General features: G+C 47.7%; 1 protein-coding gene across 1 annotated transcript in view; it reads right to left on the bottom strand.

The window, feature by feature from the left end:
- Positions 1 to 13558, bottom strand: part of PSMG4 (proteasome assembly chaperone 4) — a 116538-nt gene that overhangs the window by 33794 nt on the left and 69186 nt on the right. The window lies entirely within an intron of this gene.

The following is a 13558-nucleotide window of genomic DNA, read 5'->3' as shown; positions in this document are numbered from 1 at the left end:
AGAGGATAATAGAAATAGATGTGCCTTCTTTAAGAGATGGTGTAGGATGTGCTGCTGTTGTACTGGATTATTAATGCTTCTATGGGGTGTTTTAGTTTTATTAGTTACTTTTAGAGTAGAGTTTGGGATGCATATAGAGAATGTGACTAATGTAGAAAAGGATTCACAAAAGGTAGTTCCAATTAGAAGTAGTAGTTACATACACAAAGATAGGTCAATTAATAATTTTTCTAGTAATGTTTTTTCGAAACTGTTATATGAATATGTGAAGACAATGGAAATAAGGGATTGCTACGTCTGTATGCAATTACCTGCATCCGTTTCAGAGGGTGTTACTTATCACCATTTACCAGCTACATATGGTATTTCTTGTAGTATTTTGAGTAGTGTTTTTTATTTGTTAGGGAAAGTAGATTATAAGATGTCTAACAGAGATAGTATTTTTGGGCACTTGCCAATGAACAAAGAGCTGAATCCAGCTAAAAAAGCTAACACTTTTGGGGAGATTTTTATTGAAGAAAAAGGATTAACATTAGATTACATTTTTAAGAATAATTTAACTTGCAGTTTGAAAGAAGAGGAGAGAGCTTTCCTGGATATGGTAGAGGAAAGGAGAGTGAACATGCATGAGAAAGTGGGAAAATATGAAGTGAGTGAGACAATTTGGGACATTGAGATGGGAAAGGAGTTAAGAAATGGGGCTAGTCCAACTTTAGCTCTAGATAAACCACAGAAGGGTAAACTTTGTATTACCAGAAGGAAATCCCAATATGATACATATTTTGTGGGGACTAGTGAGTGCCATGATACATACTTCGTTGCGACAGGTTGGGGTTTCAGAGGTGGAGAAGATACAATTTTTCCAGGAGTGTACTATGTTTGTGGGAACAAGGCTTATTACAAGTTGCCTGACCATTGGTATGGCACATGTTATGTGGGCCTGGTTTTTCCTAAGATTTTTCATACAGATAAAATAAGAGATGTAGAAGATATTAACTTATTAACACGTTTTAAAAGAGAAACTTGGTCTGAAATTGTGGGTGATATTTTTGGGGTTTTGATTCCAGCAGTGGGAATTTCTTTAAATGCTTATGGAATTCGGAAACTGTCCACAGTGGTTGATCGCTTATCGACAAATACCGCAGGAGGGTTTCTTTTGGTGAATACGGAATTAAGTGCCGTACGTGCCATGTCTATGCAAAATCGACTTGCCCTTGATATTCTATTGGCCAAGGAGGGTGGAGTCTGTGGAATATTGAAAGTTCAACATTGTTGCACTTACATTCCTGACGAAAGTAAAGACCTGAAGGTCTATATCAGAAATATTACTGATTTGCATGAAGAATTAGTACCACTTGAAGCTGGGAATTTGTGGACTAAAATAGCTAATAAAATGATAGCTGTTAAGGATTTTATTGCAAAAATAGGTAGTACTATTATAGGTAGAATATTGTTTCCCTTGTCTTGTATAATTGTGGCTTTATTGATAATAAGATTGGTGTGTGTGTGTTGTAAAAACAGGGGAGGGAGAAAGAACTTGAATAAAGAAAAGAAAAATAAGAAGTTGAAAAGAGAACCACAAGAAATTGAACTAGAAGAATTGAGGGAGAGTGTTTATTTAGAGACAAAGAGAGATGATGAAAGAGTGACTGGTGTGTAATGTTGTGTAAGGGGAAAAGACATTTCTGATTTCTCCTAAAATGGGACTACATTTTCACAAATTTTTTTTTTTTGGGTTTATTTGGTGATAAAATCACCAAAGGGGGGATTGCTGGAGCAGAGTTTTCATTTAGAAAATTCAGGGGCTTTTGAAGCTCTAGTATGTCTATGCGTTTTATTAATTATTAATAAATAACAAATTAATTATTTGTCTTGTGCAAGTGTGTTTTTTATTAATCAATCCGTTTGTCTTAACATAAGAGAAAGTTACACGAGGGTTAGCATGTGTGTGCTGTTTCTGTTTTCTAAAAAATAACGTGCAAGTTTTCATGTTTAAACGTTGCTGTGTGCTGTTTATTTTGAGCACAAAACGCTGTCTGAATTAATGCTTTTTTATGTTGCAAAAGCTAGATAAATACATACACATAAGGGTATTAGTGGGGTTAACACTGTTTAATCACTATGCTGTAGTAACGTTTATTTTGTCTCTTTAATTAAAGATGGTCTATTATGGCCTATGGAGGCCTGTACTAAGATGGCTGAATTTTGAAGCCTGCCCGTGATTTGTAAAATGAAAGACGTGACGAGGGAGACCCCTGCTGGAAATGGTCTTGAAGTTGACTGACCATGGTCCTTTTATGAAAACTTTCCATGAGGACAGCAGCAGTTTTGGAGGATCTCCAAAAGAAATGGAACATCCTGGGTAGCCTTGGGAAACAAAGGAGTTTTAGAAATGAACAATGAACTGTGGTTCGGCTGCCGAGGGAAGTTGAACAAATTGGATACTTTAATAGTTTCTTGGTTCCTGTTCCGTAGTTTTCGTCTTGTGGCTTTTCCTAAGCGGAGATTTTCAGATGTAGCAATGTTACATTTCTTCCTTCTCGCTCTGCTCAGTGATTCAGTGTATATTGCAAACTTTATGTGTGTTTCCATTGTAATTTTTACTATAAAAAATGTTAGCTTAGGGAGGGCTTTGCCACTTGCCATTTTGCCTTTGCCGCGTGAATCTGCGTTGCTGATGATCGATGCTGAGGACTTCGTCTTGAGAGACTTTACCGAGAGACTTGTCCTGACCCGTTCTGACACTTAGTTAGAATAGGTAACTATGAGAAATGATTTATTCTGATTGATTTACTTTGACTAATTTTAGATAAAGCAATATAATTTTAAACATGGTGTTGAATTTTCTTTCTTGTCAATTATTGGGTTTATATTTCTGATCATTATTGTATATGTTGTGTAGATTATGTTATTGATTAGGACAGTCACAAAACCAGATCTGATCGACCTGATATCGATGCAGGGTGTTTAGGTGTTTCCTTCCCACAGGTTTATTATTGCTGGTAGAGTATTTGAGCGTGTGTTAGTGAAATGGGCCCTAGCGTATGATGAATATATGTGCGTGTAACTGTGTGATTACTCTATCTGTGGTAGTGGGCATATTTTAGATACCCTGATCCCTATCACCTTTCTGATGACTTGGCTGAGAGAAGCCCTACCAGGAGCTACATTTTCCACCTGCTTCCTCATTGAATGGGCGCACAGGATGCCGGCTGCGAGACCCCCGTCTGGAGCTCCCTCGTGCCCACTAATCGCGTGCTTCCTGAACTATCAAGATCGAGACATAATCTTGAGGGAAGCACGGAGAGTGGGAGAACTCAATCTGGCCAACACAAGAGTCATGATATACGGCTGCGAGACCCCCGCCTGGAGCTCCCTCGTGCCCACTAATCGCGTGCTTCCTGAACTATCAAGATCGAGACATAATCTTGAGGGAAGCACGGAGAGTGGGAGAACTCAATCTGGCCAACACAAGAGTCATGATATTCCCCGACTACGAGAGAGAGGTGCAAAAGATGCACAGGTCCTTTGACTCTGTAAAAGTTAAACTTCGGGCTCTGCGCATCCAGTACATGCTTCTCCTTCCTACCAAGCTCATGGTTATCTTCCAAGACTCAACCCAGTTCTTCCAAACACCTGAGGATGCCTGGGCATGGATCGAGGAGCACCCGAGGCTTAGGCCAGGAATTGGTTGCAATGCGACACGGCCTAGGGACTCGCAACCAAGATGGGAGCCTAGACCGCAGAGACCGAAACTAAGGCGGCGACTCACTGCGAGAAATCTGAAGCGCTCGGGGTCTAAGAGGCCTGGGACTCCATATCGGCGCAGAGAGGGACCCTCGAAGGAGGAGGCGGAGGGGGGACCCAAGACCCTAACAGGAGTCCGACCCAAGGGGACAGTACCAATGCTGATCAGTCCAACCAAGAATCCCTGGTGGACACCGATGGAGATCACACCCCGGAAACAGGCCATTCACAATGCGGAGGAAGCAGGGGCAACAGCCCCAGAAATGGCAACTGAAAGTCAATTGCACCCAAACAAAAGTGGCAAAGACATGTGAACTAAGGGAGCAGAGGAGGCACATACTGGCAGTACCCCAACTGCAAGGAGACCCACCCCCCCCCTATCGGACCTAATTGCATCCAGGAAGGATTGTGTGTGTCACTTTCCTGGACCAGGACCATATCCTTTTGTTCTGTTTATTATTTAGAGACTAGGTGGGGGTGAAAGGAGGGTTCGACAGACTCCATAGTGGACACTTATGTCTGTTTTCATGTTGGCGGTGGAAGGGTTCGACATAGGGTACACGAGGATGTGGGGCGGCGGGCTCAGGGTGGGAAGGGAGGGGAGTCTGGGTTTTTTCGATTCAAAGAGTTTTCATTGTTATTCACAGCAGGATATCTCATATTGCAGAATCAGTCACACTCGGAGAAGGACGGTCCGGTTAGGGTATACTCCTTGTGCAATACACACGAACCGCAAACTTGATGTATGACACACCGTATACCGTGCTGACATGGAATGTTAAAGGACTGGGTAGGTAGATTAAGAGGGGCTTAGTGAACAGATACATTAAACGGCTCAAGCCAGACGTAGTGCTCCTACAAGAGACCCATCTCAGAGGTACCCGATGCGCATTCCTAGGAAGAGGGGCATATGTTACACTTGCACATGCGGGATTCTCCACTGGAGCCCATGGAGTAGCTGTCCTCATTAGGAAAACCCAACACTTTCACGTAGTTAAGACCTGGGTAGACCTTGGGGGCACATATGCAGCAGTTCGGGGCACGTGGGGACGGAGGGAATTCACACTGATCAGTGTTTATGCCCTGCCGTGTCTGCAGCCCCAGACGCTACAGGCCGTGGCTAAGATACTGTTAGACTCAGACTCCTCAACCCATATAATGGGGGGCGATTTTAACGACGTGATGAACCCGCTTGATGATAGGTCCCATGCAGTGGCGGGCACTCTGGCACCTACCCCACTGGCAGACTTCATGAACTCCTTAGGTCTGACTGATCCCTGGAGCCACCACCACCCACTTGACCGTAGTTACTCGTATATTTCAGGGGCACATAAGACTTTATCCCGGCTTGACTACCTTTTTGCCCCGGTGGGGGAAATCCAAGTCATCATAGACGCAGAATATCTGGCAAGAGGCATCTCCGATCACTCCCTATTAGTTACAGGTAGGGAACATAGGCCCAAATCGGACTGGAGATTGAACGCTTGGGAGCTACGCGATAAAAAGGTAGCAGAGACTGTTGCCGTAGAGACAAAAAAACAATTCCAATATAATGAAGGATCCGTATCCTCGGAGGCCACCCTCTGGTAGGCGTACAAGGCAGTGTTCAAGGGGAGACTCCAAGACGTAATTGCCCGTAAGCATAGAGAGGAAACGTTGCAAATACGAAACTTAGAGGGTAAATTGTTAGAATTAGAAAAGGAAATATCCCCAGATAATGAGGCAGAGAAGCTTAGACAACTGGAGGTCACAAGGAGGGAACTCCGGGCCTTAGCAGAGGGAGAAGCCTGCACGCAAATTTTGCCCACTCACCACAGGTTATATGAGACCGGGGACAGAGCGGGGAGGCTACTAGCCTGGTTGAGCCGGAAATAACGAGAAACAAACTGGGCTGGGTAGATCAAATTGAGGAGGCGGGGACACAACATACGACGGCTCCCGCGGTTGTGAAAGCGTTCGCGAATTATTATGCTAACCTGTACGTGGCCCGCTTGACGACAGACGAGAGCAGCATACACGACTATCTCAAAGTAAATTGAAGACAAGGAGGCCCTAGACGAGGACATCACTCTTGAAGAAGTCAATGCTGCCATCATGAAGCAGAAGTCGGGGAAAACCCCGGGGCCGAACGGACTCCCAGGGGAATTCTTCAAACTAAATAGTAGTATCCTCGCTCAGCTCCTCTTAAACATGTTTCTAGCGGCAAAGGATGAGGAAGCGCTTCCCCCAGGCCTCTGTCAAGCCACAGTTGTGGTCATACCAAAACTGGGTAAGCCCCCGGAATGCTGTGGTTCCTATCTCCCAATCTTGCTCCTCAATGTCGAAACCAAGATATTGGCCTACATACTAGCCTCACGCCTCTTGACGGTCATCGCATCCCTGGTGCACAAAGACCAGTCGGGCTTCGGACACAACTTCTGGACGTGGGTTGATATCCTATACACAAATCCCAGGGCTAGAGTGCGTGTAAATGGTGTTAAATCGGCTGAGTTTCCCATCTAGCGGGGGACTAAACAGGGCTGCCCGCTGCCCCACTTGCTTTTTGAGCTTGTTCTGGAACCTCTAGCATGTCTGATCAGAAAGCACCCAGATCTAACAGGGTTCCGGGACCCCAAGGGTCAGCTGTCAGATGAACGTATCTCACTCTACGCAGACGACATTCTGTTGTATATAACTAACCCGGATAAGACACTCCCAATTATTTTGAACGTAGCCGAAGAATATGGCGGATATAAGATTAACTGGGGAACGTCAGTCCTATACCCAATAGCGGGCCACAGTGACATGCGGTCTATACTGGCGCGTCTCCCTGTGGCTGAGGGAGGCTTCAAATATTTGGGCCTCAACATTGCCGAAAGCGTGGCATTCTGCCTCTCTCACAACATTCAACGAGTCCTGGCGGACTTCGGAGATGATGTGGCTCGATGGCAGCGCCTCCGCCTGACACTACTCGGTAGGGCGGATATGTTTAAAATGATCACCTTACCCAAGCTACTATATATTCTCCAAAATACGTACTATAAAATACTGGAGGCAATCTTCAGGACAATAAATACCGAACTGCGCACTTTGTTGTGGGACGGAGACCAACCCTGAGTGGCGCTGCGAACGTTGCAACGTAGCCAATATAACGGGGGAATTGCTTTACCAGCTGTCATAGCATACTATAGGGGCACACGTTGTGGTTATCAACGAATGGGGACATGTGCCACAGGACCACCCCAAATACGCCCTAGAGAGACTCCAATTCCACAAACGCTCACACTTCCACTACATCTATGGGGGCCAAGGGACGAGAGGCCTGTTACCAGCAATGCAGAGGGTGATCGAGGCATGGAGGGAGGCCAAACGGCCGATGGAATGGGAAAAAAGACTAACAAAATCCACACCCCTATGGGAGGGTAGACAGCAGCCTGAACTTGCAAAACTGCAGGGGTTTAAAGGATGGGACGCTATCGGCATCACTACTTTGGGGGACAGAACACTATTGCAGATCTCCTGGAGTATGCGCCGTTAGAGGGTCGGTTATTACAGGAAGCGATACCGGAAAGAGCTGTCTCCCGGACCTACAAAACCCTAATAAATAATATGCCTGACAGGCTAATAACACTCAGGCGCAAGTGGGAAGACCTTGTAGGCACACTAGAAGATATAGATTGGGAGATGGCCCTAGAGAGGTGGCGATCAAGCTAAGACTGCGACTAGTTTAATTCAAAATCTTACACAGGGTATACTATGACCGGGCGAAACTGCATGTGATGGGCAGGTCGGAGGCGCTGGAGTATCTACGATGCAGTACAGCACAAGGCTCCTTCATTCATACTTTATGGGACTGTCAACAAATACACAGTTACTGGACACGGATTGTGCAAGAACTAAACAATATATTGCACGTGGAAATCTCGATGGACCCTAAATATGTTCTGTTGGGCATCCACACGGATGTCGACATTTCTAGATACCAACTTCTACTCGGTAACCTAAGCCTCATAGTGGCTAAACGTGATATAGCTAAGTACTGGGGGAGACCAGAGTTTCCCACACTGAAGGAGTGGCTGACTGGCATGGATATGTATATAGGAGCCAAAAAGACAGTATATAAAGCGAGGGGGTGCCCGCGTAAGTTTAGGAAAATCTGACAGCCATGGCTGAGCTATTACAATTTAGAGATGGAAGAGGACCAGGAGGATGCACTGGACACCATATGAAGCAGGGCAGGGGTGGGAGGTTCACTATTCTAGGTCCATACTTAGTTGAGGGAGTTGTGAGAGATCTAGCATGGGGGTGGGGAAGAACCACCGGGGTTGTGAAGGGGAATCATGATACCGTTAATTTTGTATCTTTACCATTTGTAAATCTTGTCACTTGTAACAGGTAAGCACTGACCGAGATGTACCTGCCGAGTTATTTTAATGTTTTATCCAAAAATAATAAAAAATATTTTAAAAAAACAAACAGTATTATTCCTTCGTTATCAATCATATGTCCCATAGAGCGGCATCTAGACTGACGCCATGTGGGGAATGCCCCGGGGTGTACCCCGGGCGTAAAGTCAGGGTTGTCAAACAGTGGTGTCATTTGCGAAGGGAAAAATGTGAGTCCATTGCCGATGCTGCATCTATCCCAGGCTTCCATATTGTCTTTGTGATGGGCAAAAGGTAGAGGTTCTGGGCCTGGGCGCTTTCCTTAGGAAGGGAATCTTCCAGAGCAAAGTTCCGGCTACCGCTCAATCCTGGAAAAGCCAGCGACGTTCCGGCTCCTCCTTCTTCCATTCCAGCAAGTATGAGATCTGGGAGGCTTGTAAGTAGAGGTGAAGGTTTGGGATCCCCAGGCCACCTGTGGTTGTGGAGAGATAGCTCTGCTCTTTCCTCATTCGTGGTTTTTTCCCTGCCCACACAAAGCGGTGTATTTCGGTTTGCTGTTCATTAATCATTGCTGGTGGAGGTGCCAGAGGACGTGTTTTGAATATTTATAGAATTTGGGGCAGGATGGTCATTTTGATAGCTATGATTCTCCCAAGCCAGAAAATTAGGAAGCGTCCCCACCGCCCTAGTTCCGGTTTAACTTGTCTATATAGATCTTGATAGTTAATAATAGATGTTTCACATAATGAAGGTGCCAGGCATATCTCCAGGTATAGCAATGATTCTTTTGCCCAGTGTATGGGGAATTGCGTTGCTAGTTTAGCTACTGCGTCTGGGGGTAGGGCAAGGCTAAGCGCTTGCGATTTGGCAAGCTTGATTCGAAAGCCCAAGACTGCGCCAAAGGCTTCCATCTTGGATAAAAAGGTGGGTAGGGATGTGATTGGGTTATCCAGTGTCGATAGCACATCGTCTGCATATAAGCTGACATTATGTTGTTCTCCCCCAAAGAAAGTGCCCACAATATCCGGGGTGTTTCGGACCCTTTGACCAAACAGCTCCATAAATAGGGCGAATAGCAGCGGGGACAGAGGGCAGTCCTGGTGGGTCCCTCTGCAGATGGGAAATTGGGTAGATAAGTGCCCGTTCACTCTCACCGAAGCTGTAGGTACCAATTTAATACCCAGACGCGAAACCTCTCGGGTATGCCAAAGTGGACTAACACCCGCTCTAAGAAGGGCCAATGCACCCTGTCGAAGGCTTTTTCAGCGTTGACAGCTAAGAGTATATAGTGATTCGATGTACGAGTGGCTTTCTCTATAATATGTAATACCTGTTTTGTGTTATCACTTGTTTGACGCAGGGGGATGAATCCGCTTTGGTCCGTATCTATGATATATGGCATTTGTGGACCTAGTCTGGTGGCGAAGATGCTAGGGAAGAGTTTAAAATCCATATTTAGAAGAGATATTGGGCAGTATGAGCTGCACATCTGTCTGTCCTTACCAGGTGTGGGAATGACTGAAATTGTGGCAGTAAGCATAGAGGGGGGGGATCCCTCCGGGTGTCGAGAAACTATTGTATAATCGGGTCAGTATGTGTGCCAGCTTTGTGCAGAACATCTTCTAAAAGAGAGGAGTAAATCAGTCAGGGCGTGGGAATTTAGGTTTTTGTCTGGAGATGGGTGTAATGACCTCCTCTATCCTAAAGTCGTGTTCCAGGCCCTCCTCCTGATCCGCGGTAAGAGATGAAGTATGGGATCCTTTTAGGTATGTGGAGCTTACCTCCAGGCCTAATTGTTGGCTAGAATACAACTCCGCGTAGAAGTTTCAGAATGAGTTTGCAAACACAGCATCCTCAGTGATATTCATGTCAGTTTTGTCTTGGATTGACCGGAACCTGGAGTGTTGTTGTCGTGCTCTAAGCCTAGCTATTAAAAGACAGCCTCTCTGGTCTCCTCCAATATAAAAGTTGTGTCGCAGTTGGAGTGCTGCGTATTCAGCTTTATCTAGGTCGATGCTAGCTAGCTGCGCTCACACAGCCGTGTGCTGTCTTCATATCCTCGGAGCCCCTGTACATTTATGTATTCCCTCCAACTGTTTTACCCGTTTTGTCAAGTGCTCCCTCTTCTCTTTGCGTGCCTTGTTGTCTGTGGCTGATATAGCAATGAATTCCCCCCGAATAACTACTTTCAGTGCTTCCCATAATGTGGAATTTGAAATCTTTGGTGTGGTGTTAAATGTCAAATACTCCGCGATGGACTGCTCTATTTGCTTGATCACCTCTGGGCTTTGTAGTAGTGTGTCGCGCAGCCTACAGGATCGTGTTGGTCGCTGTGTGAGAGGAGTGTTAAGTGCCAGGAGAACTGCTGTGTTGTCAGACACTGATGCTGGAAGAATTTCGACAGTGGAAGTGAGGTTTAGTATCTCTTTTGTGCCCATAAAAAGGTCTAATCTGGCATAAGTTTTGTGTGCGTGTAAGATGTAGGAGTATTCTCGTGATTGAGGGTGCAGTGTTCTCCAGATGTCTTGAAGACCCATGTCTCTGAGCGCCTGGTGTCCCTCTGAAGATAAGGCTCCGGTTTGCCCATATCAAGATGTAGATTTGTCGAGGTCATTATCAATGACCAGGTTAAAGTTCCCGCCTATAAGGACTCGTCTATCTTGCGCTGATAATGCTTCTGCTAATGCTGTTTGTAAGAATATCTTTTGCCCTTCGTTTGGCCCGTAGATAGAGGCTATGACACAGGACCAGGGGCCTACAGTCAAGTGGAATGCCAGCAGTCACCCCTTTATCTCTGCCACCTTATTGCCTATGGAGCCCTGGAAGGTGCGCGAGATGAGGAGGCCACCTCTGCTGTCTTGGTGCGGGTGAAAGAAAAGTATTGGAGTGAGAATGTGCGTGATCGGAGTCTATGGTAATCTTGTGGCAGAAAGTGAGTCTCTTGAAGGCGACAGATATCCGCTCCGGTACTCTCCAAGTATGATAATACAGCTCTCCTTTTGATGGGATTGTTAAGGCCCTTAACATTTAAAGTTACGGCTTTCACTGGGCTACCCACTGGAATCGTCGTAGTGGCATTGTGCCCTGCCTAGCTTGTGCGTTGATATTGTTCTGAAAGGGACACAGGCCCTCCCATCGTTAATGACTCCCGTGTGCGCAGGTGGTTGTGAGTGCAAGTAGGTATGGTGTGCTCCCCGTAAAATCAAGTCCCTGAGCATTAAACATGCATGCATAAGAAAGAAAACTTTAATATAGAAGATGAAAAACGTACAGTCTGTAATTAGGAGGTTCAGTATGGGGTACATGAGTAGGTAACCTTAGTCCCTGCTCCCGCGCCCCCCCGCACAGGTAGGGTTGGAGGTGATAAACCCAACCATTTAAGAGGAGTCCGATGTCGTCAGTGCTCCGGGTAGTGCCTCCACGGCCACCTGTTGGAACTTAGCGATGGTGTCCGGGTCCGGTTTGGTGATTTTCGTGCGTGGGTCTTGGGTCCGCCAGCGGGGACGTTACATTTGTAGGCGATGTGGCTATATTTGGTCTGATGCCGGATCTATGCCCAGTACCTTGCATGTTTCTTCATAAGAGTACCGTTGGAGAATTCGTCCCTCCAAGCGAAAGGTGAGTAGGAAGGGGTGCCCCCAGGTGTAAGCCACCCCTTTATTACAAAGCTGCATGGTCGCTGGGCAGAAGGTGCGTCTCTTATGTAAGATGGATGCGGCCAGGTCTTGGTATAGCGTTAAGGATTGATTTTGAAAGGTGATGGGGTGTTTCTTCCGGGCTTTGATTAGGATGTCTTCTTTCAGCTGGAAATCGTGAAGGCAGACCAAGATGTCCGCCAGGGTGCACCCCCGGTTCTCTGGGGGCCCACTTTGTGTGCGCGGCCCATTTTGATATGAAGGTTTGGCAGGGCGTTCAGCACAAAGTGAAAGAGGTAATTTATGAAGCCTCTGAGGACCGCGCCTTCTATCATAGTCTGTGCCCCTCTGATACGGATATTGTTACACCGGGATCTATTTTCGAGATCATCTGTATGGGCTTGCAGATCCAGCTGTCCATCTCTGAGCTGCAGGATTTCCTGCTGTAATATTTCGACTTCTTCAGTGTGGCTGCTGCCCTGGTCCTCCAGGGTGGAGACCCGGTCCCCTAATGCATCCATATCCCTTCGAAGCTACTATGTAACTGGTGCCCCCTTCTGGCAGTGGATCTTTTCCAGTTTCTGTGGCCCCCTCTCTGGCAACCCGCTTCAGCATGAATATGGTGCTTGTTCTAGTACCCCGTGTGCCATGCCAATCCTCTCTTGAGTGGGGCAGGGGAGCAATCCCCCCGGGGGGACAGGGAGGAGCGCCGGTCGACTGTCCCACCAGTTCCTCCCCCGGTGTAGCACAGGCGCGGGGGGGCTTTGCTGTGTTGGTGGAGGGGCAAGCTAGTCAGCCCCTTTGGTCTGCTTGCTGAGCAGGGTGTGGACTGTAGGCCTTGGTGATGCCCCAGACAGTGCCCCAGTCCGCAAACTAGGCCCACTCACCCGGGGCTGCTGAAGGCAAAGGTTCCCATGTGGCTGCTCTGAGCCTGTGTTTCTGCTATTTCCTGGCTATCTCTGTCAGTTGCGATCTACTCCGGCGCTCAGCTTCAGGCAGGCCTAGCCCATATTGAGTCTCGTGGACCCCAACCGCCTACCTCTGCCAAGATGGCGCGGGAAATGGCTCCTGCCGGGCCTCCTTCCGGCCCAAAGTGGCGCTTGGCCGTACCCCGCTCTCCGCCTGCACTTGCGCCAGGCAACGGCGGCTGGCCGCTGGTGTCTGTGCAGTCCGGTCTCCGGCCCCTCTCCTGTCCCATTTCTCGGTCAACTGAGGTTGCTCCAGGAGGCCTCCCAGGTGCTGAGCAGCCCGCCGGACTCGCCGCCCCCCTCCAAAAGGGGCAATCTAGGCTGCGGATAATTAGGGTAGATGCTCGCACTGATCAAGGTTTCTCAGGTGTGAGTTGTGATCGCTGCGCCTACACCACACTGGCTCCCGTCAGACCTCCTCAAGACCCAGGGAGCCGCCGGGCTGTTCCTTGCTCGAATCCCCAGTCCTGTGTTGGGTAATGGTGGTTGGCGGCCGACTGCGGATATATGTGTGGGTCCCGATCCTGTGAATTTCCCGAACGAGACCATCCCGGATGGCCCCCCAGGCGGCGAGCAGCCCTCCCGACTTGCCACTAGCTCCAGCACGGGCGATCCAGGCTGCGTGTGTGCAGGCCGATGTCTGCCTCTGACGTTGATCTGAGTCTCTCAGGCGTGTGCTGCAGTCGACGCGCCCAGGCCGTGCCATCTCCCGGGACCTGGGTGGGCTCCGGCCCCGAATCCGGGCGTCCGGCTCAGAAAGCCCGATATCAAGTGTCGAGGCAGCCTCCCCTCATGTTCTGCTGTACGCTGGGGTGGGGCGGAATCTGGCAGCGGCGCCGGAGAG

The sequence above is a fragment of the Triturus cristatus genome, chromosome 5_2 (genome assembly GCF_964204655.1).
Source record: "Triturus cristatus chromosome 5_2, aTriCri1.1, whole genome shotgun sequence".
In the NCBI taxonomy this organism is placed as follows: Eukaryota; Metazoa; Chordata; class Amphibia; order Caudata; family Salamandridae; genus Triturus; species Triturus cristatus.
This window is presented reverse-complemented; position numbering and strand designations above follow the sequence as displayed.